The sequence below is a fragment of the Acipenser ruthenus genome, unplaced genomic scaffold (genome assembly GCF_902713425.1).
Source record: "Acipenser ruthenus unplaced genomic scaffold, fAciRut3.2 maternal haplotype, whole genome shotgun sequence".
Classification (NCBI taxonomy): Eukaryota; Metazoa; Chordata; class Actinopteri; order Acipenseriformes; family Acipenseridae; genus Acipenser; species Acipenser ruthenus.
In genome coordinates this window covers 170,253-193,022 of record NW_026707395.1, presented here as the reverse complement: position 1 = coordinate 193,022, position 22,770 = coordinate 170,253, and the positions used below count along the sequence as shown (strand labels likewise).

Here is a 22,770-nt window from a genome sequence, read left to right as displayed (position 1 = left end):
TCATGAAAGCAGAAATGCAATCGCCTGCGGCCACACCACCTTGAATAAGCCTGATCTCGTCTGATCTCAGAAGCTAAGCAATGTTGGGCTTGGTTAGTACTTGGATGGGAGACCACCTGGGAATATCAAGTGCTGCAGGCATTACATTTTACAATTGAAATGTGTGGAGGACAAAAGGAAATTTTGGAGGAATCACCCCCAGCTCACTAAACATAAAAGTCATGAAAGCAGAAATGCAATCGCCTGCGGCCACACCACCTTGAATAAGCCTGATCTCGTCTGATCTCAGAAGCTAAGCAATGTTGGGCTTGGTTAGTACTTGGATGGGAGACCACCTGGGAATATCAAGTGCTGCAGGCATTACATTTTAGTAATTACATTTTACAATTGAAATGTGTGGAGGACAAAAGGAAATTTTGGAGGAATCACCCCCAGCTCACTAAACATAAAAGTCATGAAAGCAGAAATGCAATCGCCTGCGGCCACACCACCTTGAATAAGCCTGATCTCGTCTGATCTCAGAAGCTAAGCAACGTTGGGCTTGGTTAGTACTTGGATGGGAGACCACCTGGGAATATCAAGTGCTGCAGGCATTACATTTTACAATTGAAATGTGTGGAGGACAAAAGGAAATTTTGGAGGAATCACCCCCAGCTCACTAAACATAAAAGTCATGAAAGCAGAAATGCAATCGCCTGCGGCCACACCACCTTGAATAAGCCTGATCTCGTCTAATCTCAGAAGCTAAGCAATGTTGGGCTTGGTTAGTACTTGGATGGGAGACCACCTGGGAATATCAAGTGCTGCAGGCATTACATTTTACAATTGAAATGTGTGGAGGACAAAAGGAAATTTTGGAGGAATCACCCCCAGCTCACTAAACATAAAAGTCATGAAAGCAGAAATGCAATCGCCTGCGGCCACACCACCTTGAATAAGCCTGATCTCGTCTGATCTCAGAAGCTAAGCAATGTTGGGCTTGGTTAGTACTTGGATGGGAGACCACCTGGGAATATCAAGTGCTGCAGGCATTACATTTTACAATTGAAATGTGTGGAGGACAAAAGGAAATTTTGGAGGAATCACCCCCAGCTCACTAAACATAAAAGTCATGAAAGCAGAAATGCAATCGCCTGCGGCCACACCACCTTGAATAAGCCTGATCTCGTCTGATCTCAGAAGCTAAGCAATGTTGGGCTTGGTTAGTACTTGGATGGGAGACCACCTGGGAATATCAAGTGCTGCAGGCATTACATTTTACAATTGAAATGTGTGGAGGACAAAAGGAAATTTTGGAGGAATCACCCCCAGCTCTCTAAACATAAAAGTCATGAAAGCAGAAATGCAATCGCCTGCGGCCACACCACCTTGAATAAGCCTGATCTCGTCTGATCTCAGAAGCTAAGCAATGTTGGGCTTGGTTAGTACTTGGATGGGAGACCACCTGGGAATATCAAGTGCTGCAGGCATTACATTTTAGTAATTACATTTTACAATTGAAATGTGTGGAGGACAAAAGGAAATTTTGGAGGAATCACCCCCAGCTCACTAAACATAAAAGTCATGAAAGCAGAAATGCAATCGCCTGCGGCCACACCACCTTGAATAAGCCTGATCTCGTCTGATCTCAGAAGCTAAGCAATGTTGGGCTTGGTTAGTACTTGGATGGGAGACCACCTGGGAATATCAAGTGCTGCAGGCATTACATTTTACAATAGAAATGTGTGGAGGACAAAAGGACATTTTGGAGGAATCACCCCCAGCTCACTAAACATAAAAGTCATGAAAGCAGAAATGCAATCGCCTGCGGCCACACCACCTTGAATAAGCCTGATCTCGTCTGATCTCAGAAGCTAAGCAATGTTGGGCTTGGTTAGTACTTGGATGGGAGACCACCTGGGAATATCAAGTGCTGCAGGCATTACATTTTAGTAATTACATTTTACAATTGAAATGTGTGGAGGACAAAAGGAAATTTTGGAGGAATCACCCCCAGCTCACTAAACATAAAAGTCATGAAAGCAGAAATGCAATCGCCTGCGGCCACACCACCTTGAATAAGCCTGATCTCGTCTGATCTCAGAAGCTAAGCAATGTTGGGCTTGGTTAGTACTTGGATGGGAGACCACGTGGGAATATCAAGTGCTGCAGGCATTACATTTTTGTAATTACATTTTACAATTGAAATGTGTGGAGGACAAAAGGAAATTTTGGAGGAATCACCCCCAGCTCACTAAACATAAAAGTCATGAAAGCAGAAATGCAATCGCCTGCGGCCACACCACCTTGAATAAGCCTGATCTCGTCTGATCTCAGAAGCTAAGCAATGTTGGGCTTGGTTAGTACTTGGATGGGAGACCACCTGGGAATATCAAGTGCTGCAGGCATTACATTTTACAATTGAAATGTGTGGAGGACAAAAGGAAATTTTGGAGGAATCACCCCCAGCTCACTAAACATAAAAGTCATGAAAGCAGAAATGCAATCGCCTGCGGCCACACCACCTTGAATAAGCCTGATCTCGTCTGATCTCAGAAGCTAAGCAATGTTGGGCTTGGTTAGTACTTGGATGGGAGACCACCTGGGAATATCAAGTGCTGCAGGCATTACATTTTAGTAATTACATTTTACAATTGAAATGTGTGGAGGACAAAAGGAAATTTTGGAGGAATCACCCCCAGCTCACTAAACATAAAAGTCATGAAAGCAGAAATGCAATCGCCTGCGGCCACACCACCTTGAATAAGCCTGATCTCGTCTGATCTCAGAAGCTAAGCAACGTTGGGCTTGGTTAGTACTTGGATGGGAGACCACCTGGGAATATCAAGTGCTGCAGGCATTACATTTTACAATTGAAATGTGTGGAGGACAAAAGGAAATTTTGGAGGAATCACCCCCAGCTCACTAAACATAAAAGTCATGAAAGCAGAAATGCAATCGCCTGCGGCCACACCACCTTGAATAAGCCTGATCTCGTCTAATCTCAGAAGCTAAGCAATGTTGGGCTTGGTTAGTACTTGGATGGGAGACCACCTGGGAATATCAAGTGCTGCAGGCATTACATTTTACAATTGAAATGTGTGGAGGACAAAAGGAAATTTTGGAGGAATCACCCCCAGCTCACTAAACATAAAAGTCATGAAAGCAGAAATGCAATCGCCTGCGGCCACACCACCTTGAATAAGCCTGATCTCGTCTGATCTCAGAAGCTAAGCAATGTTGGGCTTGGTTAGTACTTGGATGGGAGACCACCTGGGAATATCAAGTGCTGCAGGCATTACATTTTACAATTGAAATGTGTGGAGGACAAAAGGAAATTTTGGAGGAATCACCCCCAGCTCACTAAACATAAAAGTCATGAAAGCAGAAATGCAATCGCCTGCGGCCACACCACCTTGAATAAGCCTGATCTCGTCTGATCTCAGAAGCTAAGCAATGTTGGGCTTGGTTAGTACTTGGATGGGAGACCACCTGGGAATATCAAGTGCTGCAGGCATTACATTTTACAATTGAAATGTGTGGAGGACAAAAGGAAATTTTGGAGGAATCACCCCCAGCTCTCTAAACATAAAAGTCATGAAAGCAGAAATGCAATCGCCTGCGGCCACACCACCTTGAATAAGCCTGATCTCGTCTGATCTCAGAAGCTAAGCAATGTTGGGCTTGGTTAGTACTTGGATGGGAGACCACCTGGGAATATCAAGTGCTGCAGGCATTACATTTTAGTAATTACATTTTACAATTGAAATGTGTGGAGGACAAAAGGAAATTTTGGAGGAATCACCCCCAGCTCACTAAACATAAAAGTCATGAAAGCAGAAATGCAATCGCCTGCGGCCACACCACCTTGAATAAGCCTGATCTCGTCTGATCTCAGAAGCTAAGCAATGTTGGGCTTGGTTAGTACTTGGATGGGAGACCACCTGGGAATATCAAGTGCTGCAGGCATTACATTTTACAATAGAAATGTGTGGAGGACAAAAGGACATTTTGGAGGAATCACCCCCAGCTCACTAAACATAAAAGTCATGAAAGCAGAAATGCAATCGCCTGCGGCCACACCACCTTGAATAAGCCTGATCTCGTCTGATCTCAGAAGCTAAGCAATGTTGGGCTTGGTTAGTACTTGGATGGGAGACCACCTGGGAATATCAAGTGCTGCAGGCATTACATTTTAGTAATTACATTTTACAATTGAAATGTGTGGAGGACAAAAGGAAATTTTGGAGGAATCACCCCCAGCTCACTAAACATAAAAGTCATGAAAGCAGAAATGCAATCGCCTGCGGCCACACCACCTTGAATAAGCCTGATCTCAGAAGCTAAGCAATGTTGGGCTTGGTTAGTACTTGGATGGGAGACCACCTGGGAATATCAAGTGCTGCAGGCATTACATTTTTGTAATTACATTTTACAATTGAAATGTGTGGAGGACAAAAGGAAATTTTGGAGGAATCACCCCCAGCTCACTAAACATAAAAGTCATGAAAGCAGAAATGCAATCGCCTGCGGCCACACCACCTTGAATAAGCCTGATCTCGTCTGATCTCAGAAGCTAAGCAATGTTGGGCTTGGTTAGTACTTGGATGGGAGACCACCTGGGAATATCAAGTGCTGCAGGCATTACATTTTACAATAGAAATGTGTGGAGGACAAAAGGAAATTTTGGAGGAATCACCCCCAGCTCACTAAACATAAAAGTCATGAAAACAGAAATGCCATCGCCTGCGGCCACACCACCTTGAATAAGCCTGATCTCGTCTGATCTCAGAAGCTAAGCAATGTTGGGCTTGGTTAGTACTTGGATGGGAGACCACCTGGGAATATCAAGTGCTGCAGGCATTACATTTTACAATTGAAATGTGTGGAGGACAAAAGGAAATTTTGGAGGAATCACCCCCAGCTCACTAAACATAAAAGTCATGAAAGCAGAAATGCAATCGCCTGCGGCCACACCACCTTGAATAAGCCTGATCTCGTCTGATCTCAGAAGCTAAGCAATGTTGGGCTTGGTTAGTACTTGGATGGGAGACCACCTGGGAATATCAAGTGCTGCAGGCATTACATTTTAGTAATTACATTTTACAATTGAAATGTGTGCATTTCTGCTTTCATGACTTTTATGTTTAGTGAGCTGGGGGTGATTCCTCCAAAATTTCCTTTTGTCCTCCACACATTTCAATTGTAAAATGTAATTACAAAAATGTAATGCCTGCAGCACTTGATATTCCCAGGTGGTCTCCCATCCAAAAGGAAATTTTGGAGGAATCACCCCCAGCTCACTAAACATAAAAGTCATGAAAGCAGAAATGCAATCGCCTGCGGCCACACCACCTTGAATAAGCCTGATCTCGTCTGATCTCAGAAGCTAAGCAATGTTGGGCTTGGTTAGTACTTGGATGGGAGACCACCTGGGAATATCAAGTGCTGCAGGCATTACATTTTACAATAGAAATGTGTGGAGGACAAAAGGAAATTTTGGAGGAATCACCCCCAGCTCACTAAACATAAAAGTCATGAAAGCAGAAATGCCATCGCCTGTGGCCACACCACCTTGAATAAGCCTGATCTCGTCTGATCTCAGAAGCTAAGCAATGTTGGGCTTGGTTAGTACTTGGATGGGAGACCACCTGGGAATATCAAGTGCTGCAGGCATTACATTTTACAATTGAAATGTGTGGAGGACAAAAGGAAATTTTGGAGGAATCACCCCCAGCTCACTAAACATAAAAGTCATGAAAGCAGAAATGCAATCGCCTGCGGCCACACCACCTTGAATAAGCCTGATCTCGTCTGATCTCAGAAGCTAAGCAATGTTGGGCTTGGTTAGTACTTGGATGGGAGACCACCTGGGAATATCAAGTGCTGCAGGCATTACATTTTTGTAATTACATTTTACAATTGAAATGTGTGGAGGACAAAAGGAAATTTTGGAGGAATCACCCCCAGCTCACTAAACATAAAAGTCATGAAAGCAGAAATGCAATCGCCTGCGGCCACACCACCTTGAATAAGCCTGATCTCGTCTGATCTCAGAAGCTAAGCAATGTTGGGCTTGGTTAGTACTTGGATGGGAGACCACCTGGGAATATCAAGTGCTGCAGGCATTACATTTTAGTAATTACATTTTACAATTGAAATGTGTGGAGGACAAAAGGAAATTTTGGAGGAATCACCCCCAGCTCACTAAACATAAAAGTCATGAAAGCAGAAATGCAATTGCCTGCGGCCACACCACCTTGAATAAGCCTAATCTCAGAAGCTAAGCAATGTTGGGCTTGGTTAGTACTTGGATGGGAGACCACCTGGGAATATCAAGTGCTGCAGGCATTACATTTTACAATTGAAATGTGTGGAGGACAAAAGGAAATTTTGGAGGAATCACCCCCAGCTCACTAAACATAAAAGTCATGAAAGCAGAAATGCAATTGCCTGCGGCCACACCACCTTGAATAAGCCTAATCTCAGAAGCTAAGCAATGTTGGGCTTGGTTAGTACTTGGATGGGAGACCACCTGGGAATATCAAGTGCTGCAGGCATTACATTTTACAATTGAAATGTGTGGAGGACAAAAGGAAATTTTGGAGGAATCACCCCCAGCTCACTAAACATAAAAGTCATGAAAGCAGAAATGCAATCGCCTGCGGCCACACCACCTTGAATAAGCCTGATCTCGTCTGATCTCAGAAGCTAAGCAATGTTGGGCTTGGTTAGTACTTGGATGGGAGACCACCTGGGAATATCAAGTGCTGCAGGCATTACATTTTAGTAATTACATTTTTCAATTGAAATGTGTGGAGGACAAAAGGAAATTTTGGAGGAATCACCCCCAGCTCACTAAACATAAAAGTCATGAAAGCAGAAATGCAGTCGCCTGCGGCCACACCACCTTGAATAAGCCTGATCTCGTCTGATCTCAGAAGCTAAGCAATGTTGGGCTTGGTTAGTACTTGGATGGGAGACCACCTGGGAATATCAAGTGCTGCAGGCATTACATTTTTCAATTGAAATGTGTGGAGGACAAAAGGAAATTTTGGAGGAATCACCCCCAGCTCACTAAACATAAAAGTCATGAAAGCAGAAATGCAATCGCCTGCGGCCACACCACCTTGAATAAGCCTGATCTCGTCTGATCTCAGAAGCTAAGCAATGTTGGGCTTGGTTAGTACTTGGATGGGAGACCACCTGGGAATATCAAGTGCTGCAGGCATTACATTTTAGTAATTACATTTTACAATTGAAATGTGTGGAGGACAAAAGGAAATTTTGGAGGAATCACCCCCAGCTCACTAAACATAAAAGTCATGAAAGCAGAAATGCAATTGCCTGCGGCCACACCACCTTGAATAAGCCTGATCTCAGAAGCTAAGCAATGTTGGGCTTGGTTAGTACTTGGATGGGAGACCACCTGGGAATATCAAGTGCTGCAGGCATTACATTTTTGTAATTACATTTTACAATTGAAATGTGTGGAGGACAAAAGGAAATTTTGGAGGAATCACCCCCAGCTCACTAAACATAAAAGTCATGAAAGCAGAAATGCAATCGCCTGCGGCCACACCACCTTGAATAAGCCTGATCTCAGAAGCTAAGCAATGTTGGGCTTGGTTAGTACTTGGATGGGAGACCACCTGGGAATATCAAGTGCTGCAGGCATTACATTTTTGTAATTACATTTTACAATTGAAATGTGAGGACAAAAGGAAATTTTGGAGGAATCACCCCCAGCTCACTAAACATAAAAGTCATGAAAGCAGAAATGCAATCGCCTGCAGCCACACCACCTTGAATAAGCCTGATCTCGTCTGATCTCAGAAGCTAAGCAATGTTGGGCTTGGTTAGTACTTGGATGGGAGACCACCTGGGAATATCAAGTGCTGCAGGCATTACATTTTTGTAATTACATTTTACAATTGAAATGTGTGGAGGACAAAAGGAAATTTTGGAGGAATCACCCCCAGCTCACTAAACATAAAAGTCATGAAAGCAGAAATGCAATCGCCTGCGGCCACACCACCTTGAATAAGCCTGATCTCGTCTGATCTCAGAAGCTAAGCAATGTTGGGCTTGGTTAGTACTTGGATGGGAGACCACCTGGGAATATCAAGTGCTGCAGGCATTACATTTTACAATTGAAATGTGTGGAGGACAAAAGGAAATTTTGGAGGAATCACCCCCAGCTCACTAAACATAAAAGTCATGAAAGCAGAAATGCAATCGCCTGCGGCCACACCACCTTGGATAAGTCTGATCTCAGAAGCTAAGCAATGTTGGGCTTGGTTAGTACTTGGATGGGAGACCACCTGGGAATATCAACTGCTGCAGGCATTACATTTTACAATAGAAATGTGTGGAGGACAAAAGGAAATTTTGGAGGAATCACCCCCAGCTCACTAAACATAAAAGTCATGAAAGCAGAAATGCAATCGCCTGCGGCCACACCACCTTGAATAAGCCTGATCTCGTCTGATCTCAGAAGCTAAGCAATGTTGGGCTTGGTTAGTACTTGGATGGGAGACCACCTGGGAATATCAAGTGCTGCAGGCATTACATTTTAGTAATTACATTTTACAATTGAAATGTGTGGAGGACAAAAGGAAATTTTGGAGGAATCACCCCCAGCTCACTAAACATAAAAGTCATGAAAGCAGAAATGCAATCGCCTGCGGCCACACCACCTTGAATAAGCCTGATCTCGTCTGATCTCAGAAGCTAAGCAATGTTGGCCTTGGTTAGTACTTGGATGGGAGACCACCTGGGAATTTCAAGTGCTGCAGGCATTACATTTTACAATTGAAATGTGTGGAGGACAAAAGGAAATTTTGGAGGAATCACCCCCAGCTCACTAAACATAAAAGTCATGAAAGCAGAAATGCAATCGCCTGCGGCCACACCACCTTGAATAAGCCTGATCTCGTCTGATCTCAGAAGCTAAGCAATGTTGGGCTTGGTTAGTACTTGGATGGGAGACCACCTGGGAATATCAAGTGCTGCAGGCATTACATTTTAGGAATTACATTTTACAATTGAAATGTGTGGGAGACAAAAGGAAATTTTGGAGGAATCACCCCCAGCTCACTAAACATAAAAGTCATGAAAGCAGAAATGCAATCGCCTGCGGCCACACCACCTTGAATAAGCCTGATCTCGTCTGATCTCAGAAGCTAAGCAATGTTGGGCTTGGTTAGTACTTGGATGGGAGACCACCTGGGAATATCAAGTGCTGCAGGCATTACATTTTACAATTGAAATGTGTGGAGGACAAAAGGAAATTTTGGAGGAATCACCCCCAGCTCACTAAACATAAAAGTCATGAAAGCAGAAATGCAATCGCCTGCGGCCACACCACCTTGGATAAGTCTGATCTCAGAAGCTAAGCAATGTTGGGCTTGGTTAATACTTGGATGGGAGACCACCTGGGAATATCAAGTGCTGCAGGCATTACATTTTACAATTGAAATGTGTGGAGGACAAAAGGAAATTTTGGAGGAATCACCCCCAGCTCACTAAACATAAAAGTCATGAAAGCAGAAATGCAATCGCCTGCGGCCACACCACCTTGAATAAGCCTGATCTCGTCTGATCTCAGAAGCTAAGCAATGTTGGGCTTGGTTAGTACTTGGATGGGAGACCACCTGGGAATATCAAGTGCTGCAGGCATTACATTTTACAATTGAAATGTGTGGAGGACAAAAGGAAATTTTGGAGGAATCACCCCCAGCTCACTAAACATAAAAGTCATGAAAGCAGAAACGCAATCGCCTGCGGCCACACCACCTTGAATAAGCCTGATCTCGTCTGATCTCAGAAGCTAAGCAATGTTGGGCTTGGTTAGTACTTGGATGGGAGACCACCTGGGAATATCAAGTGCTGCAGGCATTACATCTTACAATTGAAATGTGTGGAGGACAAAAGGAAATTTTGGAGGAATCACCCCCAGCTCACTAAACATAAAAGTCATGAAAGCAGAAATGCAATCGCCTGCGGCCACACCACCTTGAATAAGCCTGATCTCGTCTGATCTCAGAAGCTAAGCAATGTTGGGCTTGGTTAGTACTTGGATGGGAGACCACCTGGGAATATCAAGTGCTGCAGGCATTACATTTTACAATTGAAATGTGTGGAGGACAAAAGGAAATTTTGGAGGAATCACCCCCAGCTCACTAAACATAAAAGTCATGAAAGCAGAAATGCAATCGCCTGCGGCCACACCACCTTGAATAAGCCTGATCTCGTCTGATCTCAGAAGCTAAGCAATGTTGGGCTTGGTTAGTACTTGGATGGGAGACCACCTGGGAATATCAAGTGCTGCAGGCATTACATTTTACAATTGAAATGTGTGGAGGACAAAAGGAAATTTTGGAGGAATCACCCCCAGCTCACTAAACATAAAAGTCATGAAAGCAGAAATGCAATCGCCTGCGGCCACACCACCTTGAATAAGCCTGATCTCGTCTGATCTCAGAAGCTAAGCAATGTTGGGCTTGGTTAGTACTTGGATGGGAGACCACCTGGGAATATCAAGTGCTGCAGGCATTACATTTTTGTAATTACATTTTACAATTGAAATGTGTGGAGGACAAAAGGAAATTTTGGAGGAATCACCCCCAGCTCACTAAACATAAAAGTCATGAAAGCAGAAATGCAATCGCCTGCGGCCACACCACCTTGAATAAGCCTGATCTCGTCTGATCTCAGAAGCTAAGCAATGTTGGGCTTGGTTAGTACTTGGATGGGAGACCACCTGGGAATATCAAGTGCTGCAGGCATTACATTTTTGTAATTACATTTTACAATTGAAATGTGTGGAGGACAAAAGGAAATTTTGGAGGAATCACCCCCAGCTCACTAAACATAAAAGTCATGAAAGCAGAAATGCAATCGCCTGCGGCCACACCACCTTGAATAAGCCTGATCTCGTCTGATCTCAGAAGCTAAGCAATGTTGGGCTTGGTTAGTACTTGGATGGGAGACCACCTGGGAATATCAAGTGCTGCAGGCATTACATTTTACAATTGAAATGTGTGGAGGACAAAAGGAAATTTTGGAGGAATCACCCCCAGCTCACTAAACATAAAAGTCATGAAAGCAGAAATGCAATCGCCTGCGGCCACACCACCTTGAATAAGCCTGATCTCGTCTGATCTCAGAAGCTAAGCAATGTTGGGCTTGGTTAGTACTTGGATGGGAGACCACCTGGGAATATCAAGTGCTGCAGGCATTACATTTTTGTAATTACATTTTACAATTGAAATGTGTGGAGGACAAAAGGAAATTTTGGAGGAATCACCCCCAGCTCACTAAACATAAAAGTCATGAAAGCAGAAATGCAATCGCCTGCGGCCACACCACCTTGAATAAGCCTGATCTCGTCTGATCTCAGAAGCTAAGCAATGTTGGGCTTGGTTAGTACTTGGATGGGAGACCACCTGGGAATATCAAGTGCTGCAGGCATTACATTTTACAATTGAAATGTGTGGAGGACAAAAGGAAATTTTGGAGGAATCACCCCCAGCTCACTAAACATAAAAGTCATGAAAGCAGAAATGCAATCGCCTGCGGCCACACCACCTTGAATAAGCCTGATCTCGTCTGATCTCAGAAGCTAAGCAATGTTGGGCTTGGTTAGTACTTGGATGGGAGACCACCTGGGAATATCAAGTGCTGCAGGCATTACATTTTACAATTGAAATGTGTGGAGGACAAAAGGAAATTTTGGAGGAATCACCCCCAGCTCACTAAACATAAAAGTCATGAAAGCAGAAATGCAATCGCCTGCGGCCACACCACCTTGAATAAGCCTGATCTCGTCTGATCTCAGAAGCTAAGCAATGTTGGGCTTGGTTAGTACTTGGATGGGAGACCACCTGGGAATATCAAGTGCTGCAGGCATTACATTTTACAATTGAAATGTGTGGAGGACAAAAGGAAATTTTGGAGGAATCACCCCCAGCTCACTAAACATAAAAGTCATGAAAGCAGAAATGCAATCGCCTGCGGCCACACCACCTTGAATAAGCCTGATCTCGTCTGATCTCAGAAGCTAAGCAATGTTGGGCTTGGTTAGTACTTGGATGGGAGACCACCTGGGAATATCAAGTGCTGCAGGCATTACATTTTTGTAATTACATTTTACAATTGAAATGTGTGGAGGACAAAAGGAAATTTTGGAGGAATCACCCCCAGCTCACTAAACATAAAAGTCATGAAAGCAGAAATGCAATCGCCTGCGGCCACACCACCTTGAATAAGCCTGATCTCGTCTGATCTCAGAAGCTAAGCAATGTTGGGCTTGGTTAGTACTTGGATGGGAGACCACCTGGGAATATCAAGTGCTGCAGGCATTACATTTTACAATTGAAATGTGTGGAGGACAAAAGGAAATTTTGGAGGAATCACCCCCAGCTCACTAAACATAAAAGTCATGAAAGCAGCAATGCAATCGCCTGCGGCCACACCACCTTGAATAAGCCTGATCTCGTCTGATCTCAGAAGCTAAGCAATGTTGGGCTTGGTTAGTACTTGGATGGGAGACCACCTGGGAATATCAAGTGCTGCAGGCATTACATTTTACAATTGAAATGTGTGGAGGACAAAAGGAAATTTTGGAGGAATCACCCCCAGCTCACTAAACATAAAAGTCATGAAAGCAGAAATGCAATCGCCTGCGGCCACACCACCTTGAATAAGCCTGATCTCGTCTGATCTCAGAAGCTAAGCAATGTTGGGCTTGGTTAGTACTTGGATGGGAGACCACCTGGGAATATCAAGTGCTGCAGGCATTACATTTTACATTTGAAATGTGTGGAGGACAAAAGGAAATTTTGGAGGAATCACCCCCAGCTCACTAAACATAAAAGTCATGAAAGCAGAAATGCAATCGCCTGCGGCCACACCACCTTGAATAAGCCTGATCTCGTCTGATCTCCGAAGCTAAGCAATGTTGGGCTTGGTTAGTACTTGGATGGGAGACCACCTGGGAATATCAAGTGCTGCAGGCATTACATTTTACAATTGAAATGTGTGGAGGACAAAAGGAAATTTTGGAGGAATCACCCCCAGCTCACTAAACATAAAAGTCATGAAAGCAGAAATGCAATCGCCTGCGGCCACACCACCTTGAATAAGCCTGATCTCGTCTGATCTCAGAAGCTAAGCAATGTTGGGCTTGGTTAGTACTTGGATGGGAGACCACCTGGGAATATCAAGTGCTGCAGGCATTACATTTTACAATTGAAATGTGTGGAGGACAAAAGGAAATTTTGGAGGAATCACCCCCAGCTCACTAAACATAAAAGTCATGAAAGCAGAAATGCAATCGCCTGCGGACACACCACCTTGAATAAGCCTGATCTCAGAAGCTAAGCAATGTTGGGCTTGGTTAGTACTTGGATGGGAGACCACCTGGGAATATCAAGTGCTGCAGGCATTACATTTTTGTAATTACATTTTACAATTGAAATGTGTGGAGGACAAAAGGAAATTTTGGAGGAATCACCCCCAGCTCACTAAACATAAAAGTCATGAAAGCAGAAATGCAATCGCCTGCGGCCACACCACCTTGAATAAGCCTGATCTCGTCTGATCTCAGAAGCTAAGCAATGTTGGGCTTGGTTAGTACTTGGATGGGAGACCACCTGGGAATATCAAGTGCTGCAGGCATTACATTTTTGTAATTACATTTTACAATTGAAATGTGTGGAGGACAAAAGGAAATTTTGGAGGAATCACCCCCAGCTCACTAAACATAAAAGTCATGAAAGCAGAAATGCAATCGCCTGCGGCCACACCACCTTGAATAAGCCTGATCTCGTCTGATCTCAGAAGCTAAGCAATGTTGGGCTTGGTTAGTACTTGGATGGGAGACCACCTGGGAATATCAAGTGCTGCAGGCATTACATTTTTATAATTACATTTTACAATTGAAATGTGTGGAGGACAAAAGGAAATTTTGGAGGAATCACCCCCAGCTCACTAAACATAAAAGTCATGAAAGCAGAAATGCAATCGCCTGCGGCCACACCACCTTGAATAAGCCTGATCTCGTCTGATCTCAGAAGCTAAGCAATGTTGGGCTTGGTTAGTACTTGGATGGGAGACCACCTGGGAATATCAAGTGCTGCAGGCATTACATTTTAGTAATTACATTTTACAATTGAAATGTGTGGAGGACAAAAGGAAATTTTGGAGGAATCACCCCCAGCTCACTAAACATAAAAGTCATGAAAGCAGAAATGCAATCGCCTGCGGCCACACCACCTTGAATAAGCCTGATCTCGTCTGATCTCAGAAGCTAAGCAATGTTGGGCTTGGTTAGTACTTGGATGGGAGACCACCTGGGAATATCAAGTGCTGCAGGCATTACATTTTACAATTGAAATGTGTGGAGGACAAAAGGAAATTTTGGAGGAATCACCCCCAGCTCACTAAACATAAAAGTCATGAAAGCAGAAATGCAATCGCCTGCGGCCACACCACCTTGAATAAGCCTGATCTCGTCTGATCTCAGAAGCTAAGCAATGTTGGGCTTGGTTAGTACTTGGATGGGAGACCACCTGGGAATATCAAGTGCTGCAGGCATTACATTTTACAATAGAAATGTGTGGAGGACAAAAGGAAATTTTGGAGGAATCACCCCCAGCTCACTAAACATAAAAGTCATGAAAGCAGAAATGCAATCGCCTGCGGCCACACCACCTTGAATAAGCCTGATCTCGTCTGATCTCAGAAGCTAAGCAATGTTGGGCTTGGTTAGTACTTGGATGGGAGACCACCTGGGAATATCAAGTGCTGCAGGCATTACATTTTTGTAATTACATTTTACAATTGAAATGTGTGGAGGACAAAAGGAAATTTTGGAGGAATCACCCCCAGCTCACTAAACATAAAAGTCATGAAAGCAGAAATGCAATCGCCTGCGGCCTCACCACCTTGAATAAGCCTGATCTCGTCTGATCTCAGAAGCTAAGCAATGTTGGGCTTGTTTAGTACTTGGATGGGAGACCACCTGGGAATATCAAGTGCTGCAGGCATTACATTTTTGTAATTACATTTTACAATTGAAATGTGTGGAGGACAAAAGGAAATTTTGGAGGAATCACCCCCAGCTCACTAAACATAAAAGTCATGAAAGCAGAAATGCAATCGCCTGCGGCCACACCACCTTGAATAAGCCTGATCTCGTCTGATCTCAGAAGCTAAGCAATGTTGGGCTTGGTTAGTACTTGGATGGGAGACCACCTGGGAATATCAAGTGCTGCAGGCATTACATTTTTGTAATTACATTTTACAATTGAAATGTGTGGAGGACAAAAGGAAATTTTGGAGGAATCACCCCCAGCTCACTAAACATAAAAGTCATGAAAGCAGAAATACAATCGCCTGCGGCCACACCACCTTGAATAAGCCTGATCTCGTCTGATCTCAGAAGCTAAGCAATGTTGGGCTTGGTTAGTACTTGGATGGGAGACCACGTGGGAATATCAAGTGCTGCAGGCATTACATTTTTGTAATTACATTTTACAATTGAAATGCGTGGAGGACAAAAGGAAATTTTGGAGGAATCACCCCCAGCTCACTAAACATAAAAGTCATGAAAGCAGAAATGCAATCGCCTGCGGCCACACCACCTTGAATAAGCCTGATCTCGTCTGATCTCCGAAGCTAAGCAATGTTGGGCTTGGTTAGTACTTGGATGGGAGACCACCTGGGAATATCAAGTGCTGCAGGCATTACATTTTACAATTGAAATGTGTGGAGGACAAAAGGAAATTTTGGAGGAATCACCCCCAGCTCACTAAACATAAAAGTCATGAAAGCAGAAATGCAATCGCCTGCGGCCACACCACCTTGAATAAGCCTGATCTCGTCTGATCTCAGAAGCTAAGCAATGTTGGGCTTGGTTAGTACTTGGATGGGAGACCACCTGGGAATATCAAGTGCTGCAGGCATTACATTTTTATAATTACATTTTACAATTGAAATGTGTGGAGGACAAAAGGAAATTTTGGAGGAATCACCCCCAGCTCACTAAACATAAAAGTCATGAAAGCAGAAATGCAATCGCCTGCGGCCACACCACCTTGAATAAGCCTGATCTCGTCTGATCTCAGAAGCTAAGCAATGTTGGGCTTGGTTAGTACTTGGATGGGAGACCACCTGGGAATATCAAGTGCTGCAGGCATTACATTTTAGTAATTACATTTTACAATTGAAATGTGTGGAGGACAAAAGGAAATTTTGGAGGAATCACCCCCAGCTCACTAAACATAAAAGTCATGAAAGCAGAAATGCAATCGCCTGTGGCCACACCACCTTGAATAAGCCTGATCTCGTCTGATCTCAGAAGCTAAGCAATGTTGGGCTTGGTTAGTACTTGGATGGGAGACCACCTGGGAATATCAAGTGCTGCAGGCATTACATTTTACAATTGAAATGTGTGGAGGACAAAAGGAAATTTTGGAGGAATCACCCCCAGCTCACTAAACATAAAAGTCATGAAAGCAGAAATGCAATCGCCTGCGGCCACACCACCTTGAATAAGCCTGATCTCGTCTGATCTCAGAAGCTAAGCAATGTTGGGCTTGGTTAGTACTTGGATGGGAGACCACCTGGGAATATCAAGTGCTGCAGGCATTACATTTTACAATAGAAATGTGTGGAGGACAAAAGGAAATTTTGGAGGAATCACCCCCAGCTCACTAAACATAAAAGTCATGAAAGCAGAAATGCAATCGCCTGCGGCCACACCACCTTGAATAAGCCTGATCTCGTCTGATCTCAGAAGCTAAGCAATGTTGGGCTTGGTTAGTACTTGGATGGGAGACCACCTGGGAATATCAAGTGCTGCAGGCATTACATTTTTGTAATTACATTTTACAATTGAAATGTGTGGAGGACAAAAGGAAATTTTGGAGGAATCACCCCCAGCTCACTAAACATAAAAGTCATGAAAGCAGAAATGCAATCGCCTGCGGCCTCACCACCTTGAATAAGCCTGATCTCGTCTGATCTCAGAAGCTAAGCAATGTTGGGCTTGTTTAGTACTTGGATGGGAGACCACCTGGGAATATCAAGTGCTGCAGGCATTACATTTTTGTAATTACATTTTACAATTGAAATGTGTGGAGGACAAAAGGAAATTTTGGAGGAATCACCCCCAGCTCACTAAACATAAAAGTCATGAAAGCAGAAATGCAATCGCCTGCGGCCACACCACCTTGAATAAGCCTGATCTCGTCTGATCTCAGAAGCTAAGCAATGTTGGGCTTGGTTAGTACTTGGATGGGAGACCACCTGGGAATATCAAGTGCTGCAGGCATTACATTTTACAATTGAAATGTGTGGAGGACAAAAGGAAATTTTGGAGGAATCACCCCCAGCTCACTAAACATAAAAGTCATGAAAGCAGAAATACAATCGCCTGCGGCCACACCACCTTGAATAAGCCTGATCTCGTCTGATCTCAGAAGCTAAGCAATGTTGGGCTTGGTTAGTACTTGGATGGGAGACCACGTGGGAATATCAAGTGCTGCAGGCATTACATTTTTGTAATTACATTTTACAATTGAAATGTGTGGAGGACAAAAGGAAATTTTGGAGGAATCACCCCCAGCTCACTAAACATAAAAGTCATGAAAGCAGAAATGCAATCGCCTGCGGCCACACCACCTTGAATAAGCCTGATCTCAGAAGCTAAGCAATGTTGGGCTTGGTTAGTACTTGGATGGGAGACCACCTGGGAATATCAAGTGCTGCAGGCATTACATTTTACAATTGAAATGTGTGGAGGACAAAAGGAAATTTTGGAGGAATCACCCCCAGCTCACTAAACATAAAAGTCATGAAAGCAGAAATGCAATCGCCTGCGGCCACACCACCTTGAATAAGCCTGATCTCGTCTGATCTCAGAAGCTAAGCAATGTTGGGCTTGGTTAGTACTTGGATGGGAGACCTCCTGGGAATATCAAGTGCTGCAGGCATTACATTTTACAATTGAAATGTGTGGAGGACAAAAGGAAATTTTGGAGGAATCACCCCCAGCTCACTAAACATAAAAGTCATGAAAGCAGAAATGCAATCGCCTGCGGCCACACCACCTTGAATAAGCCTGATCTCGTCTGATCTCAGAAGCTAAGCAATGTTGGGCTTGGTTAGTACTTGGATGGGAGACCACCTGGGAATATCAAGTGCTGCAGGCATTACATTTTACAATTGAAATGTGTGGAGGACAAAAGGAAATTTTGGAGGAATCACCCCCAGCTCACTAAACATAAAAGTCATGAAAGCAGAAATGCAATCGCCTGCGGCCACACCACCTTGAATAAGCCTGATCTCGTCTGATCTCAGAAGCTAAGCAATGTTGGGCTTGCTTAGTACTTGGATGGGAGACCTCCTGGGAATATCAAGTGCTGCAGGCATTACATTTTACAATTGAAATGTGTGGAGGACAAAAGGAAATTTTGGAGGAATCACCCCCAGCTCACTAAACATAAAAGTCATGAAAGCAGAAATGCAATCGCCTGCGGCCACACCACCTTGAATAAGCCTGATTTCGTCTGATCTCAGAAGCTAAGCAATGTTGGGCTTGGTTAGTACTTGGATGGGAGACCACCTGGGAATATCAAGTGCTGCAGGCATTACATTTTACAATTGAAATGTGTGGAGGACAAAAGGAAATTTTGGAGGAATCACCCCCAGCTCACTAAACATAAAAGTCATGAAAGCAGAAATGCAATCGCCTGCGGCCACACCACCTTGAATAAGCCTGATCTCGTCTGATCTCAGAAGCTAAGCAATGTTGGGCTTGGTTAGTACTTGGATGGGAGACCACCTGGGAATATCAAGTGCTGCAGGCATTACATTTTTGTAATTACATTTTACAATTGAAATGTGTGGAGGACAAAAGGAAATTTTGGAGGAATCACCCCCAGCTCACTAAACATAAAAGTCATGAAAGCAGAAATACAATCGCCTGCGGCCACACCACCTTGAATAAGCCTGATCTCGTCTGATCTCAGAAGCTAAGCAATGTTGGGCTTGGTTAGTACTTGGATGGGAGACCACCTGGGAATATCAAGTGCTGCAGGCATTACATTTTTGTAATTACATTTTACAATTGAAATGTGTGGAGGACAAAAGGAAATTTTGGAGGAATCACCCCCAGCTCACTAAACATAAAAGTCATGAAAGCAGAAACGCAATCGCCTGCGGCCACACCACCTTGAATAAGCCTGATCTCAGAAGCTAAGCAATGTTGGGCTTGGTTAGTACTTGGATGGGAGACCACCTGGGAATATCAAGTGCTGCAGGCATTACATTTTACAATTGAAATGTGTGGACGACAAAAGGAAATTTTGGAGGAATCACCCCCAGCTCACTAAACATAAAAGTCATGAAAGCAGAAATGCAATCGCCTGCGGCCACACCACCTTGAATAAGCCTGATCTCGTCTGATCTCAGAAGCTAAGCAATGTTGGGCTTGGTTAGTACTTGGATGGGAGACCAGCTGGGAATATCAAGTGCTGCAGGCATTACATTTTTGTAATTACATTTTACAATTGAAATGTGTGGAGGACAAAAGGAAATTTTGGAGGAATCACCCCCAGCTCACTAAACATAAAAGTCATGAAAGCAGAAATACAATCGCCTGCGGCCACACCACCTTGAATAAGCCTGCTTTCGTCTGATCTCAGAAGCTAAGCAATGTTGGGCTTGGTTAGTACTTGGATGGGAGACCACCTGGGAATATCAAGTGCTGCAGGCATTACATTTTAGTAATTACATTTTACAATTGAAATGTGTGGAGGACAAAAGGAAATTTTGGAGGAATCACCCCCAGCTCACTAAACATAAAAGTCATGAAACCAGAAATGCAATCGCCTGCGGCCACACCACCTTGAATAAGCCTGATCTCGTCTGATCTCAGAAGCTAAGCAATGTTGGGCTTGGTTAGTACTTGGATGGGAGACCACCTGGGAATATCAAGTGCTGCAGGCATTACATTTTTGTAATTACATTTTACAATTGAAATGTGTGGAGGACAAAAGGAAATTTTGGAGGAATCACCCCCAGCTCACTAAACATAAAAGTCATGAAAGCAGAAATGCAATCGCCTGCGGCCACACCACCTTGAATAAGCCTGATCTCGTCTGATCTCAGAAGCTAAGCAATGTTGGGCTTGGTTAGTACTTGGATGGGAGACCACCTGGGAATATCAAGTGCTGCAGGCATTACATTTTTTGTAATTACATTTTACAATTGAAATGTGTGAAGGACAAAAGGAAATTTTGGAGGAATCACCCCCAGCTCACTAAACATAAAAGTCATGAAAGCAGAAATGCAATCGCCTGCGGCCACACCACCTTGAATAAGTCTGATCTCGTCTGATCTCAGAAGCTAAGCAATGTTGGGCTTGGTTAGTACTTGGATGGGAGACCACCTGGGAATATCAAGTGCTGCAGGCATTACATTTTACAATTGAAATGTGTGGAGGACAAAAGGAAATTTTGGAGGAATCACCCCCAGCTCACTAAACATAAAAGTCATGAAAGCAGAAATGCAATCGCCTGCGGCCACACCACCTTGAATAAGCCTGATCTCGTCTGATCTCAGAAGCTAAGCAATGTTGGGCTTGGTTAGTACTTGGATGGGAGACCACCTGGGAATATCAAGTGCTGCAGGCATTACATTTTTGTAATTACATTTTACAATTGAAATGTGTGGAGGACAAAAGGAAATTTTGGAGGAATCACCCCCAGCTCACTAAACATAAAAGTCATGAAAGCAGAAATGCAATCGCCTGCGGCCACACCACCTTGAATAAGCCTGATCTCGTCTGATCTCAGAAGCTAAGCAATGTTGGGCTTGGTTAGTACTTGGATGGGAGACCACCTGGGAATATCAAGTGCTGCAGGCATTACATTTTTTGTAATTACATTTTACAATTGAAATGTGTGGAGGACAAAAGGAAATTTTGGAGGAATCACCCCCAGCTCACTAAACATAAAAGTCATGAAAGCAGAAATGCAATCGCCTGCGGCCACACCACCTTGAATAAGCCTGATCTCAGAAGCTAAGCAATGTTGGGCTTGGTTAGTACTTGGATGGGAGACCACCTGGGAATATCAAGTGCTGCAGGCATTACATTTTACAATTGAAATGTGTGGAGGACAAAAGGAAATTTTGGAGGAATCACCCCCAGCTCACTAAACATAAAAGTCATGAAAGCAGAAATGCAATCGCCTGCGGCCACACCACCTTGAATAAGCCTGATCTCGTCTGATCTCAGAAGCTAAGCAATGTTGGGCTTGGTTAGTACTTGGATGGGAGACCACCTGGGAATATCAAGTGCTGCAGGCATTACATTTTTGTAATTACATTTTACAATTGAAATGTGTGGAGGACAAAAGGAAATTTTGGAGGAATCACCCCCAGCTCACTAAACATAAAAGTCATGAAAGCAGAAATGCAATCGCCTGCGGCCACACCACCTTGAATAAGCCTGATCTCATCTGATCTCAGAAGCTAAGCAATGTTGGGCTTGGTTAGTACTTGGATGGGAGACCACCTGGGAATATCAAGTGCTGCAGGCATTACATTTTACAATTGAAATGTGTGGAGGACAAAAGGAAATTTTGGAGGAATCACCCCCAGCTCACTAAACATAAAAGTCATGAAAGCAGAAATGCAATCGCCTGCGGCCACACCACCTTGAATAAGCCTGATCTCGTCTGATCTCAGAAGCTAAGCAATGTTGGGCTTGGTTAGTACTTGGATGGGAGACCACCTGGGAATATCAAGTGCTGCAGGCACTACATTTTTGTAATTACATTTTACAATTGAAATGTGTGGACAAAAGGAAATTTTGGAGGAATCACCCCCAGCTCACTAAACATAAAAGTCATGAAAGCAGAAAGGCAATCGCCTGCGGCCACACCACCTTGAATAAGCCTGATCTCGTCTGATCTCAGAAGCTAAGCAATGTTGGGCTTGGTTAGTACTTGGATGGGAGACCACCTGGGAATATCAAGTGCTGCAGGCATTACATTTTACAATTGAAATGTGTGGCGGACAAAAGGAAATTTTGGAGGAATCACCCCCAGCTCACTAAACATAAAAGTCATGAAAGCAGAAATGCCATCGCCTGCGGCCACACCACCTTGAATAAGCCTGATCTCGTCTGATCTCAGAAGCTAAGCAATGTTGGGCTTGGTTAGTACTTGGATGGGAGACCACCTGGGAATATCAAGTGCTGCAGGCATTACATTTTTGTAATTACATTTTACAATTGAAATGTGTGGAGGACAAAAGGAAATTTTGGAGGCATCACCCCCAGCTCACTAAACATAAAAGTCATGAAAGCAGAAATGCAATCGCCTGCGGCCACACCACCTTGAATAAGCCTGATCTCGTCTGATCTCAGAAGCTAAGCAATGTTGGGCTTGGTTAGTACTTGGATGGGAGACCACCTGGGAATATCAAGTGCTGCAGGCATTACATTTTTGTAATTACATTTTACAATTGAAATGTGTGGAGGACAAAAGGAAATTTTGGAGGAATCACCCCCAGCTCACTAAACATAAAAGTCATGAAAGCAGAAATGCAATCGCCTGCGGCCACACCACCTTGAATAAGCCTGATCTCGTCTGATCTCAGAAGCTAAGCAATGTTGGGCTTGGTTAGTACTTGGATGGGAGACCACCTGGGAATATCAAGTGCTGCAGGCATTACAATTTTTGTAATTACATTTTACAATTGAAATGTGTGGAG

General features: G+C 43.8%; 89 non-coding genes and 12 pseudogenes across 89 annotated transcripts; all 101 read left to right on the top strand.

Moving 5' to 3' along the window:
• Positions 1-22: 22 nt before the first annotated feature.
• Positions 23-141, top strand: LOC131727195 (5S ribosomal RNA). The gene has a single exon (XR_009322004.1). It is a non-coding gene; the product is annotated as a 5S ribosomal RNA (ribosomal RNA).
• Positions 142-241: 100 nt separating this feature from the next.
• LOC131727194 (5S ribosomal RNA) lies at positions 242-360 on the top strand. Its single transcript, XR_009322003.1, has one exon. It is a non-coding gene; the product is annotated as a 5S ribosomal RNA (ribosomal RNA).
• A 114-nt stretch (positions 361-474) lies between these two features.
• On the top strand, positions 475-593 carry LOC131726085 (5S ribosomal RNA). Its single transcript, XR_009321267.1, has one exon. It is a non-coding gene; the product is annotated as a 5S ribosomal RNA (ribosomal RNA).
• A 100-nt stretch (positions 594-693) lies between these two features.
• Positions 694-812, top strand: LOC131726394 (5S ribosomal RNA). The gene has a single exon (XR_009321583.1). It is a non-coding gene; the product is annotated as a 5S ribosomal RNA (ribosomal RNA).
• A 100-nt stretch (positions 813-912) lies between these two features.
• On the top strand, positions 913-1,031 carry LOC131727193 (5S ribosomal RNA). Its single transcript, XR_009322002.1, has one exon. It is a non-coding gene; the product is annotated as a 5S ribosomal RNA (ribosomal RNA).
• A 100-nt stretch (positions 1,032-1,131) lies between these two features.
• On the top strand, positions 1,132-1,250 carry LOC131727192 (5S ribosomal RNA). The gene has a single exon (XR_009322001.1). It is a non-coding gene; the product is annotated as a 5S ribosomal RNA (ribosomal RNA).
• Positions 1,251-1,350: 100 nt separating this feature from the next.
• LOC131727191 (5S ribosomal RNA) lies at positions 1,351-1,469 on the top strand. Its single transcript, XR_009322000.1, has one exon. It is a non-coding gene; the product is annotated as a 5S ribosomal RNA (ribosomal RNA).
• A 114-nt stretch (positions 1,470-1,583) lies between these two features.
• Positions 1,584-1,702, top strand: LOC131727190 (5S ribosomal RNA). The gene has a single exon (XR_009321999.1). It is a non-coding gene; the product is annotated as a 5S ribosomal RNA (ribosomal RNA).
• A 100-nt stretch (positions 1,703-1,802) lies between these two features.
• LOC131727189 (5S ribosomal RNA) lies at positions 1,803-1,921 on the top strand. The gene has a single exon (XR_009321998.1). It is a non-coding gene; the product is annotated as a 5S ribosomal RNA (ribosomal RNA).
• Positions 1,922-2,035: 114 nt separating this feature from the next.
• Positions 2,036-2,154, top strand: LOC131726094 (5S ribosomal RNA). Its single transcript, XR_009321276.1, has one exon. It is a non-coding gene; the product is annotated as a 5S ribosomal RNA (ribosomal RNA).
• Positions 2,155-2,268: 114 nt separating this feature from the next.
• On the top strand, positions 2,269-2,387 carry LOC131727188 (5S ribosomal RNA). The gene has a single exon (XR_009321997.1). It is a non-coding gene; the product is annotated as a 5S ribosomal RNA (ribosomal RNA).
• Positions 2,388-2,487: 100 nt separating this feature from the next.
• Positions 2,488-2,606, top strand: LOC131727187 (5S ribosomal RNA). The gene has a single exon (XR_009321996.1). It is a non-coding gene; the product is annotated as a 5S ribosomal RNA (ribosomal RNA).
• A 114-nt stretch (positions 2,607-2,720) lies between these two features.
• On the top strand, positions 2,721-2,839 carry LOC131726084 (5S ribosomal RNA). The gene has a single exon (XR_009321266.1). It is a non-coding gene; the product is annotated as a 5S ribosomal RNA (ribosomal RNA).
• Positions 2,840-2,939: 100 nt separating this feature from the next.
• Positions 2,940-3,058, top strand: LOC131726393 (5S ribosomal RNA). The gene has a single exon (XR_009321582.1). It is a non-coding gene; the product is annotated as a 5S ribosomal RNA (ribosomal RNA).
• Positions 3,059-3,158: 100 nt separating this feature from the next.
• Positions 3,159-3,277, top strand: LOC131727185 (5S ribosomal RNA). Its single transcript, XR_009321994.1, has one exon. It is a non-coding gene; the product is annotated as a 5S ribosomal RNA (ribosomal RNA).
• Positions 3,278-3,377: 100 nt separating this feature from the next.
• Positions 3,378-3,496, top strand: LOC131727184 (5S ribosomal RNA). Its single transcript, XR_009321993.1, has one exon. It is a non-coding gene; the product is annotated as a 5S ribosomal RNA (ribosomal RNA).
• A 100-nt stretch (positions 3,497-3,596) lies between these two features.
• LOC131727183 (5S ribosomal RNA) lies at positions 3,597-3,715 on the top strand. Its single transcript, XR_009321992.1, has one exon. It is a non-coding gene; the product is annotated as a 5S ribosomal RNA (ribosomal RNA).
• Positions 3,716-3,829: 114 nt separating this feature from the next.
• On the top strand, positions 3,830-3,948 carry LOC131727182 (5S ribosomal RNA). Its single transcript, XR_009321991.1, has one exon. It is a non-coding gene; the product is annotated as a 5S ribosomal RNA (ribosomal RNA).
• Positions 3,949-4,048: 100 nt separating this feature from the next.
• LOC131727181 (5S ribosomal RNA) lies at positions 4,049-4,167 on the top strand. Its single transcript, XR_009321990.1, has one exon. It is a non-coding gene; the product is annotated as a 5S ribosomal RNA (ribosomal RNA).
• Positions 4,168-4,281: 114 nt separating this feature from the next.
• On the top strand, positions 4,282-4,390 carry LOC131726672 (5S ribosomal RNA; annotated as a pseudogene).
• Positions 4,391-4,504: 114 nt separating this feature from the next.
• LOC131727179 (5S ribosomal RNA) lies at positions 4,505-4,623 on the top strand. Its single transcript, XR_009321988.1, has one exon. It is a non-coding gene; the product is annotated as a 5S ribosomal RNA (ribosomal RNA).
• A 100-nt stretch (positions 4,624-4,723) lies between these two features.
• Positions 4,724-4,842, top strand: LOC131727178 (5S ribosomal RNA). The gene has a single exon (XR_009321987.1). It is a non-coding gene; the product is annotated as a 5S ribosomal RNA (ribosomal RNA).
• A 100-nt stretch (positions 4,843-4,942) lies between these two features.
• LOC131727177 (5S ribosomal RNA) lies at positions 4,943-5,061 on the top strand. The gene has a single exon (XR_009321986.1). It is a non-coding gene; the product is annotated as a 5S ribosomal RNA (ribosomal RNA).
• Positions 5,062-5,317: 256 nt separating this feature from the next.
• LOC131727176 (5S ribosomal RNA) lies at positions 5,318-5,436 on the top strand. The gene has a single exon (XR_009321985.1). It is a non-coding gene; the product is annotated as a 5S ribosomal RNA (ribosomal RNA).
• Positions 5,437-5,536: 100 nt separating this feature from the next.
• On the top strand, positions 5,537-5,655 carry LOC131726142 (5S ribosomal RNA). The gene has a single exon (XR_009321325.1). It is a non-coding gene; the product is annotated as a 5S ribosomal RNA (ribosomal RNA).
• A 100-nt stretch (positions 5,656-5,755) lies between these two features.
• On the top strand, positions 5,756-5,874 carry LOC131727175 (5S ribosomal RNA). Its single transcript, XR_009321984.1, has one exon. It is a non-coding gene; the product is annotated as a 5S ribosomal RNA (ribosomal RNA).
• Positions 5,875-5,988: 114 nt separating this feature from the next.
• On the top strand, positions 5,989-6,107 carry LOC131727173 (5S ribosomal RNA). Its single transcript, XR_009321982.1, has one exon. It is a non-coding gene; the product is annotated as a 5S ribosomal RNA (ribosomal RNA).
• A 114-nt stretch (positions 6,108-6,221) lies between these two features.
• Positions 6,222-6,330, top strand: LOC131726856 (5S ribosomal RNA; annotated as a pseudogene).
• Positions 6,331-6,430: 100 nt separating this feature from the next.
• LOC131726855 (5S ribosomal RNA) lies at positions 6,431-6,539 on the top strand (annotated as a pseudogene).
• A 100-nt stretch (positions 6,540-6,639) lies between these two features.
• On the top strand, positions 6,640-6,758 carry LOC131727172 (5S ribosomal RNA). The gene has a single exon (XR_009321981.1). It is a non-coding gene; the product is annotated as a 5S ribosomal RNA (ribosomal RNA).
• A 114-nt stretch (positions 6,759-6,872) lies between these two features.
• Positions 6,873-6,991, top strand: LOC131727171 (5S ribosomal RNA). The gene has a single exon (XR_009321980.1). It is a non-coding gene; the product is annotated as a 5S ribosomal RNA (ribosomal RNA).
• A 100-nt stretch (positions 6,992-7,091) lies between these two features.
• Positions 7,092-7,210, top strand: LOC131727170 (5S ribosomal RNA). The gene has a single exon (XR_009321979.1). It is a non-coding gene; the product is annotated as a 5S ribosomal RNA (ribosomal RNA).
• Positions 7,211-7,324: 114 nt separating this feature from the next.
• LOC131726671 (5S ribosomal RNA) lies at positions 7,325-7,433 on the top strand (annotated as a pseudogene).
• A 114-nt stretch (positions 7,434-7,547) lies between these two features.
• Positions 7,548-7,656, top strand: LOC131726669 (5S ribosomal RNA; annotated as a pseudogene).
• Positions 7,657-7,767: 111 nt separating this feature from the next.
• Positions 7,768-7,886, top strand: LOC131726078 (5S ribosomal RNA). The gene has a single exon (XR_009321260.1). It is a non-coding gene; the product is annotated as a 5S ribosomal RNA (ribosomal RNA).
• A 114-nt stretch (positions 7,887-8,000) lies between these two features.
• On the top strand, positions 8,001-8,119 carry LOC131727169 (5S ribosomal RNA). Its single transcript, XR_009321978.1, has one exon. It is a non-coding gene; the product is annotated as a 5S ribosomal RNA (ribosomal RNA).
• A 100-nt stretch (positions 8,120-8,219) lies between these two features.
• Positions 8,220-8,328, top strand: LOC131726871 (5S ribosomal RNA; annotated as a pseudogene).
• Positions 8,329-8,428: 100 nt separating this feature from the next.
• LOC131727168 (5S ribosomal RNA) lies at positions 8,429-8,547 on the top strand. Its single transcript, XR_009321977.1, has one exon. It is a non-coding gene; the product is annotated as a 5S ribosomal RNA (ribosomal RNA).
• Positions 8,548-8,661: 114 nt separating this feature from the next.
• On the top strand, positions 8,662-8,780 carry LOC131726386 (5S ribosomal RNA). Its single transcript, XR_009321575.1, has one exon. It is a non-coding gene; the product is annotated as a 5S ribosomal RNA (ribosomal RNA).
• Positions 8,781-8,880: 100 nt separating this feature from the next.
• LOC131727167 (5S ribosomal RNA) lies at positions 8,881-8,999 on the top strand. Its single transcript, XR_009321976.1, has one exon. It is a non-coding gene; the product is annotated as a 5S ribosomal RNA (ribosomal RNA).
• A 114-nt stretch (positions 9,000-9,113) lies between these two features.
• LOC131727166 (5S ribosomal RNA) lies at positions 9,114-9,232 on the top strand. Its single transcript, XR_009321975.1, has one exon. It is a non-coding gene; the product is annotated as a 5S ribosomal RNA (ribosomal RNA).
• Positions 9,233-9,332: 100 nt separating this feature from the next.
• Positions 9,333-9,441, top strand: LOC131726863 (5S ribosomal RNA; annotated as a pseudogene).
• A 100-nt stretch (positions 9,442-9,541) lies between these two features.
• LOC131727165 (5S ribosomal RNA) lies at positions 9,542-9,660 on the top strand. Its single transcript, XR_009321974.1, has one exon. It is a non-coding gene; the product is annotated as a 5S ribosomal RNA (ribosomal RNA).
• Positions 9,661-9,760: 100 nt separating this feature from the next.
• On the top strand, positions 9,761-9,879 carry LOC131727164 (5S ribosomal RNA). Its single transcript, XR_009321973.1, has one exon. It is a non-coding gene; the product is annotated as a 5S ribosomal RNA (ribosomal RNA).
• Positions 9,880-9,979: 100 nt separating this feature from the next.
• LOC131727162 (5S ribosomal RNA) lies at positions 9,980-10,098 on the top strand. The gene has a single exon (XR_009321971.1). It is a non-coding gene; the product is annotated as a 5S ribosomal RNA (ribosomal RNA).
• A 100-nt stretch (positions 10,099-10,198) lies between these two features.
• On the top strand, positions 10,199-10,317 carry LOC131727161 (5S ribosomal RNA). Its single transcript, XR_009321970.1, has one exon. It is a non-coding gene; the product is annotated as a 5S ribosomal RNA (ribosomal RNA).
• Positions 10,318-10,417: 100 nt separating this feature from the next.
• LOC131727160 (5S ribosomal RNA) lies at positions 10,418-10,536 on the top strand. The gene has a single exon (XR_009321969.1). It is a non-coding gene; the product is annotated as a 5S ribosomal RNA (ribosomal RNA).
• A 114-nt stretch (positions 10,537-10,650) lies between these two features.
• On the top strand, positions 10,651-10,769 carry LOC131727159 (5S ribosomal RNA). The gene has a single exon (XR_009321968.1). It is a non-coding gene; the product is annotated as a 5S ribosomal RNA (ribosomal RNA).
• A 114-nt stretch (positions 10,770-10,883) lies between these two features.
• LOC131727158 (5S ribosomal RNA) lies at positions 10,884-11,002 on the top strand. The gene has a single exon (XR_009321967.1). It is a non-coding gene; the product is annotated as a 5S ribosomal RNA (ribosomal RNA).
• A 100-nt stretch (positions 11,003-11,102) lies between these two features.
• Positions 11,103-11,221, top strand: LOC131727157 (5S ribosomal RNA). The gene has a single exon (XR_009321966.1). It is a non-coding gene; the product is annotated as a 5S ribosomal RNA (ribosomal RNA).
• A 114-nt stretch (positions 11,222-11,335) lies between these two features.
• Positions 11,336-11,454, top strand: LOC131727156 (5S ribosomal RNA). The gene has a single exon (XR_009321965.1). It is a non-coding gene; the product is annotated as a 5S ribosomal RNA (ribosomal RNA).
• A 100-nt stretch (positions 11,455-11,554) lies between these two features.
• Positions 11,555-11,673, top strand: LOC131727155 (5S ribosomal RNA). The gene has a single exon (XR_009321964.1). It is a non-coding gene; the product is annotated as a 5S ribosomal RNA (ribosomal RNA).
• A 100-nt stretch (positions 11,674-11,773) lies between these two features.
• Positions 11,774-11,892, top strand: LOC131727154 (5S ribosomal RNA). The gene has a single exon (XR_009321963.1). It is a non-coding gene; the product is annotated as a 5S ribosomal RNA (ribosomal RNA).
• A 100-nt stretch (positions 11,893-11,992) lies between these two features.
• On the top strand, positions 11,993-12,111 carry LOC131727153 (5S ribosomal RNA). The gene has a single exon (XR_009321962.1). It is a non-coding gene; the product is annotated as a 5S ribosomal RNA (ribosomal RNA).
• Positions 12,112-12,225: 114 nt separating this feature from the next.
• On the top strand, positions 12,226-12,344 carry LOC131727151 (5S ribosomal RNA). The gene has a single exon (XR_009321960.1). It is a non-coding gene; the product is annotated as a 5S ribosomal RNA (ribosomal RNA).
• Positions 12,345-12,444: 100 nt separating this feature from the next.
• On the top strand, positions 12,445-12,563 carry LOC131727150 (5S ribosomal RNA). The gene has a single exon (XR_009321959.1). It is a non-coding gene; the product is annotated as a 5S ribosomal RNA (ribosomal RNA).
• Positions 12,564-12,663: 100 nt separating this feature from the next.
• On the top strand, positions 12,664-12,782 carry LOC131727149 (5S ribosomal RNA). Its single transcript, XR_009321958.1, has one exon. It is a non-coding gene; the product is annotated as a 5S ribosomal RNA (ribosomal RNA).
• A 100-nt stretch (positions 12,783-12,882) lies between these two features.
• Positions 12,883-13,001, top strand: LOC131726318 (5S ribosomal RNA). The gene has a single exon (XR_009321504.1). It is a non-coding gene; the product is annotated as a 5S ribosomal RNA (ribosomal RNA).
• A 100-nt stretch (positions 13,002-13,101) lies between these two features.
• Positions 13,102-13,220, top strand: LOC131727148 (5S ribosomal RNA). The gene has a single exon (XR_009321957.1). It is a non-coding gene; the product is annotated as a 5S ribosomal RNA (ribosomal RNA).
• Positions 13,221-13,320: 100 nt separating this feature from the next.
• Positions 13,321-13,429, top strand: LOC131726851 (5S ribosomal RNA; annotated as a pseudogene).
• Positions 13,430-13,543: 114 nt separating this feature from the next.
• Positions 13,544-13,662, top strand: LOC131727147 (5S ribosomal RNA). Its single transcript, XR_009321956.1, has one exon. It is a non-coding gene; the product is annotated as a 5S ribosomal RNA (ribosomal RNA).
• Positions 13,663-13,776: 114 nt separating this feature from the next.
• Positions 13,777-13,895, top strand: LOC131727146 (5S ribosomal RNA). The gene has a single exon (XR_009321955.1). It is a non-coding gene; the product is annotated as a 5S ribosomal RNA (ribosomal RNA).
• Positions 13,896-14,009: 114 nt separating this feature from the next.
• Positions 14,010-14,128, top strand: LOC131727145 (5S ribosomal RNA). Its single transcript, XR_009321954.1, has one exon. It is a non-coding gene; the product is annotated as a 5S ribosomal RNA (ribosomal RNA).
• A 114-nt stretch (positions 14,129-14,242) lies between these two features.
• LOC131727144 (5S ribosomal RNA) lies at positions 14,243-14,361 on the top strand. The gene has a single exon (XR_009321953.1). It is a non-coding gene; the product is annotated as a 5S ribosomal RNA (ribosomal RNA).
• Positions 14,362-14,461: 100 nt separating this feature from the next.
• LOC131727143 (5S ribosomal RNA) lies at positions 14,462-14,580 on the top strand. The gene has a single exon (XR_009321952.1). It is a non-coding gene; the product is annotated as a 5S ribosomal RNA (ribosomal RNA).
• Positions 14,581-14,680: 100 nt separating this feature from the next.
• On the top strand, positions 14,681-14,799 carry LOC131727142 (5S ribosomal RNA). Its single transcript, XR_009321951.1, has one exon. It is a non-coding gene; the product is annotated as a 5S ribosomal RNA (ribosomal RNA).
• A 114-nt stretch (positions 14,800-14,913) lies between these two features.
• Positions 14,914-15,032, top strand: LOC131726276 (5S ribosomal RNA). Its single transcript, XR_009321459.1, has one exon. It is a non-coding gene; the product is annotated as a 5S ribosomal RNA (ribosomal RNA).
• Positions 15,033-15,146: 114 nt separating this feature from the next.
• Positions 15,147-15,265, top strand: LOC131727140 (5S ribosomal RNA). The gene has a single exon (XR_009321949.1). It is a non-coding gene; the product is annotated as a 5S ribosomal RNA (ribosomal RNA).
• Positions 15,266-15,379: 114 nt separating this feature from the next.
• LOC131726093 (5S ribosomal RNA) lies at positions 15,380-15,498 on the top strand. Its single transcript, XR_009321275.1, has one exon. It is a non-coding gene; the product is annotated as a 5S ribosomal RNA (ribosomal RNA).
• A 114-nt stretch (positions 15,499-15,612) lies between these two features.
• LOC131726317 (5S ribosomal RNA) lies at positions 15,613-15,731 on the top strand. The gene has a single exon (XR_009321503.1). It is a non-coding gene; the product is annotated as a 5S ribosomal RNA (ribosomal RNA).
• A 100-nt stretch (positions 15,732-15,831) lies between these two features.
• LOC131727139 (5S ribosomal RNA) lies at positions 15,832-15,950 on the top strand. The gene has a single exon (XR_009321948.1). It is a non-coding gene; the product is annotated as a 5S ribosomal RNA (ribosomal RNA).
• Positions 15,951-16,064: 114 nt separating this feature from the next.
• Positions 16,065-16,183, top strand: LOC131727138 (5S ribosomal RNA). The gene has a single exon (XR_009321947.1). It is a non-coding gene; the product is annotated as a 5S ribosomal RNA (ribosomal RNA).
• Positions 16,184-16,297: 114 nt separating this feature from the next.
• Positions 16,298-16,416, top strand: LOC131726141 (5S ribosomal RNA). The gene has a single exon (XR_009321324.1). It is a non-coding gene; the product is annotated as a 5S ribosomal RNA (ribosomal RNA).
• Positions 16,417-16,516: 100 nt separating this feature from the next.
• Positions 16,517-16,635, top strand: LOC131727137 (5S ribosomal RNA). Its single transcript, XR_009321946.1, has one exon. It is a non-coding gene; the product is annotated as a 5S ribosomal RNA (ribosomal RNA).
• A 100-nt stretch (positions 16,636-16,735) lies between these two features.
• Positions 16,736-16,854, top strand: LOC131727136 (5S ribosomal RNA). Its single transcript, XR_009321945.1, has one exon. It is a non-coding gene; the product is annotated as a 5S ribosomal RNA (ribosomal RNA).
• Positions 16,855-16,968: 114 nt separating this feature from the next.
• LOC131726275 (5S ribosomal RNA) lies at positions 16,969-17,087 on the top strand. The gene has a single exon (XR_009321458.1). It is a non-coding gene; the product is annotated as a 5S ribosomal RNA (ribosomal RNA).
• Positions 17,088-17,201: 114 nt separating this feature from the next.
• On the top strand, positions 17,202-17,320 carry LOC131727135 (5S ribosomal RNA). Its single transcript, XR_009321944.1, has one exon. It is a non-coding gene; the product is annotated as a 5S ribosomal RNA (ribosomal RNA).
• Positions 17,321-17,420: 100 nt separating this feature from the next.
• LOC131726092 (5S ribosomal RNA) lies at positions 17,421-17,539 on the top strand. Its single transcript, XR_009321274.1, has one exon. It is a non-coding gene; the product is annotated as a 5S ribosomal RNA (ribosomal RNA).
• A 114-nt stretch (positions 17,540-17,653) lies between these two features.
• LOC131726668 (5S ribosomal RNA) lies at positions 17,654-17,762 on the top strand (annotated as a pseudogene).
• Positions 17,763-17,862: 100 nt separating this feature from the next.
• Positions 17,863-17,981, top strand: LOC131727041 (5S ribosomal RNA). The gene has a single exon (XR_009321850.1). It is a non-coding gene; the product is annotated as a 5S ribosomal RNA (ribosomal RNA).
• Positions 17,982-18,081: 100 nt separating this feature from the next.
• LOC131727134 (5S ribosomal RNA) lies at positions 18,082-18,200 on the top strand. Its single transcript, XR_009321943.1, has one exon. It is a non-coding gene; the product is annotated as a 5S ribosomal RNA (ribosomal RNA).
• Positions 18,201-18,300: 100 nt separating this feature from the next.
• Positions 18,301-18,419, top strand: LOC131726126 (5S ribosomal RNA). The gene has a single exon (XR_009321309.1). It is a non-coding gene; the product is annotated as a 5S ribosomal RNA (ribosomal RNA).
• A 100-nt stretch (positions 18,420-18,519) lies between these two features.
• On the top strand, positions 18,520-18,638 carry LOC131726213 (5S ribosomal RNA). The gene has a single exon (XR_009321396.1). It is a non-coding gene; the product is annotated as a 5S ribosomal RNA (ribosomal RNA).
• A 100-nt stretch (positions 18,639-18,738) lies between these two features.
• LOC131727133 (5S ribosomal RNA) lies at positions 18,739-18,857 on the top strand. Its single transcript, XR_009321942.1, has one exon. It is a non-coding gene; the product is annotated as a 5S ribosomal RNA (ribosomal RNA).
• A 114-nt stretch (positions 18,858-18,971) lies between these two features.
• LOC131727132 (5S ribosomal RNA) lies at positions 18,972-19,090 on the top strand. Its single transcript, XR_009321941.1, has one exon. It is a non-coding gene; the product is annotated as a 5S ribosomal RNA (ribosomal RNA).
• A 114-nt stretch (positions 19,091-19,204) lies between these two features.
• LOC131726667 (5S ribosomal RNA) lies at positions 19,205-19,313 on the top strand (annotated as a pseudogene).
• Positions 19,314-19,413: 100 nt separating this feature from the next.
• LOC131726198 (5S ribosomal RNA) lies at positions 19,414-19,532 on the top strand. Its single transcript, XR_009321381.1, has one exon. It is a non-coding gene; the product is annotated as a 5S ribosomal RNA (ribosomal RNA).
• Positions 19,533-19,646: 114 nt separating this feature from the next.
• LOC131726462 (5S ribosomal RNA) lies at positions 19,647-19,765 on the top strand (annotated as a pseudogene).
• A 114-nt stretch (positions 19,766-19,879) lies between these two features.
• LOC131727131 (5S ribosomal RNA) lies at positions 19,880-19,998 on the top strand. The gene has a single exon (XR_009321940.1). It is a non-coding gene; the product is annotated as a 5S ribosomal RNA (ribosomal RNA).
• A 114-nt stretch (positions 19,999-20,112) lies between these two features.
• On the top strand, positions 20,113-20,231 carry LOC131727129 (5S ribosomal RNA). Its single transcript, XR_009321938.1, has one exon. It is a non-coding gene; the product is annotated as a 5S ribosomal RNA (ribosomal RNA).
• A 115-nt stretch (positions 20,232-20,346) lies between these two features.
• On the top strand, positions 20,347-20,465 carry LOC131726265 (5S ribosomal RNA). The gene has a single exon (XR_009321448.1). It is a non-coding gene; the product is annotated as a 5S ribosomal RNA (ribosomal RNA).
• A 100-nt stretch (positions 20,466-20,565) lies between these two features.
• Positions 20,566-20,684, top strand: LOC131727128 (5S ribosomal RNA). Its single transcript, XR_009321937.1, has one exon. It is a non-coding gene; the product is annotated as a 5S ribosomal RNA (ribosomal RNA).
• A 114-nt stretch (positions 20,685-20,798) lies between these two features.
• LOC131727127 (5S ribosomal RNA) lies at positions 20,799-20,917 on the top strand. Its single transcript, XR_009321936.1, has one exon. It is a non-coding gene; the product is annotated as a 5S ribosomal RNA (ribosomal RNA).
• A 115-nt stretch (positions 20,918-21,032) lies between these two features.
• LOC131726666 (5S ribosomal RNA) lies at positions 21,033-21,141 on the top strand (annotated as a pseudogene).
• Positions 21,142-21,241: 100 nt separating this feature from the next.
• On the top strand, positions 21,242-21,360 carry LOC131727126 (5S ribosomal RNA). Its single transcript, XR_009321935.1, has one exon. It is a non-coding gene; the product is annotated as a 5S ribosomal RNA (ribosomal RNA).
• Positions 21,361-21,474: 114 nt separating this feature from the next.
• Positions 21,475-21,593, top strand: LOC131726919 (5S ribosomal RNA). Its single transcript, XR_009321728.1, has one exon. It is a non-coding gene; the product is annotated as a 5S ribosomal RNA (ribosomal RNA).
• Positions 21,594-21,693: 100 nt separating this feature from the next.
• Positions 21,694-21,812, top strand: LOC131727125 (5S ribosomal RNA). Its single transcript, XR_009321934.1, has one exon. It is a non-coding gene; the product is annotated as a 5S ribosomal RNA (ribosomal RNA).
• A 111-nt stretch (positions 21,813-21,923) lies between these two features.
• Positions 21,924-22,042, top strand: LOC131727124 (5S ribosomal RNA). The gene has a single exon (XR_009321933.1). It is a non-coding gene; the product is annotated as a 5S ribosomal RNA (ribosomal RNA).
• Positions 22,043-22,142: 100 nt separating this feature from the next.
• LOC131727123 (5S ribosomal RNA) lies at positions 22,143-22,261 on the top strand. The gene has a single exon (XR_009321932.1). It is a non-coding gene; the product is annotated as a 5S ribosomal RNA (ribosomal RNA).
• Positions 22,262-22,375: 114 nt separating this feature from the next.
• Positions 22,376-22,494, top strand: LOC131727122 (5S ribosomal RNA). The gene has a single exon (XR_009321931.1). It is a non-coding gene; the product is annotated as a 5S ribosomal RNA (ribosomal RNA).
• A 114-nt stretch (positions 22,495-22,608) lies between these two features.
• LOC131727121 (5S ribosomal RNA) lies at positions 22,609-22,727 on the top strand. The gene has a single exon (XR_009321930.1). It is a non-coding gene; the product is annotated as a 5S ribosomal RNA (ribosomal RNA).
• The last annotated feature ends 43 nt before the right edge of the window (positions 22,728-22,770 follow it).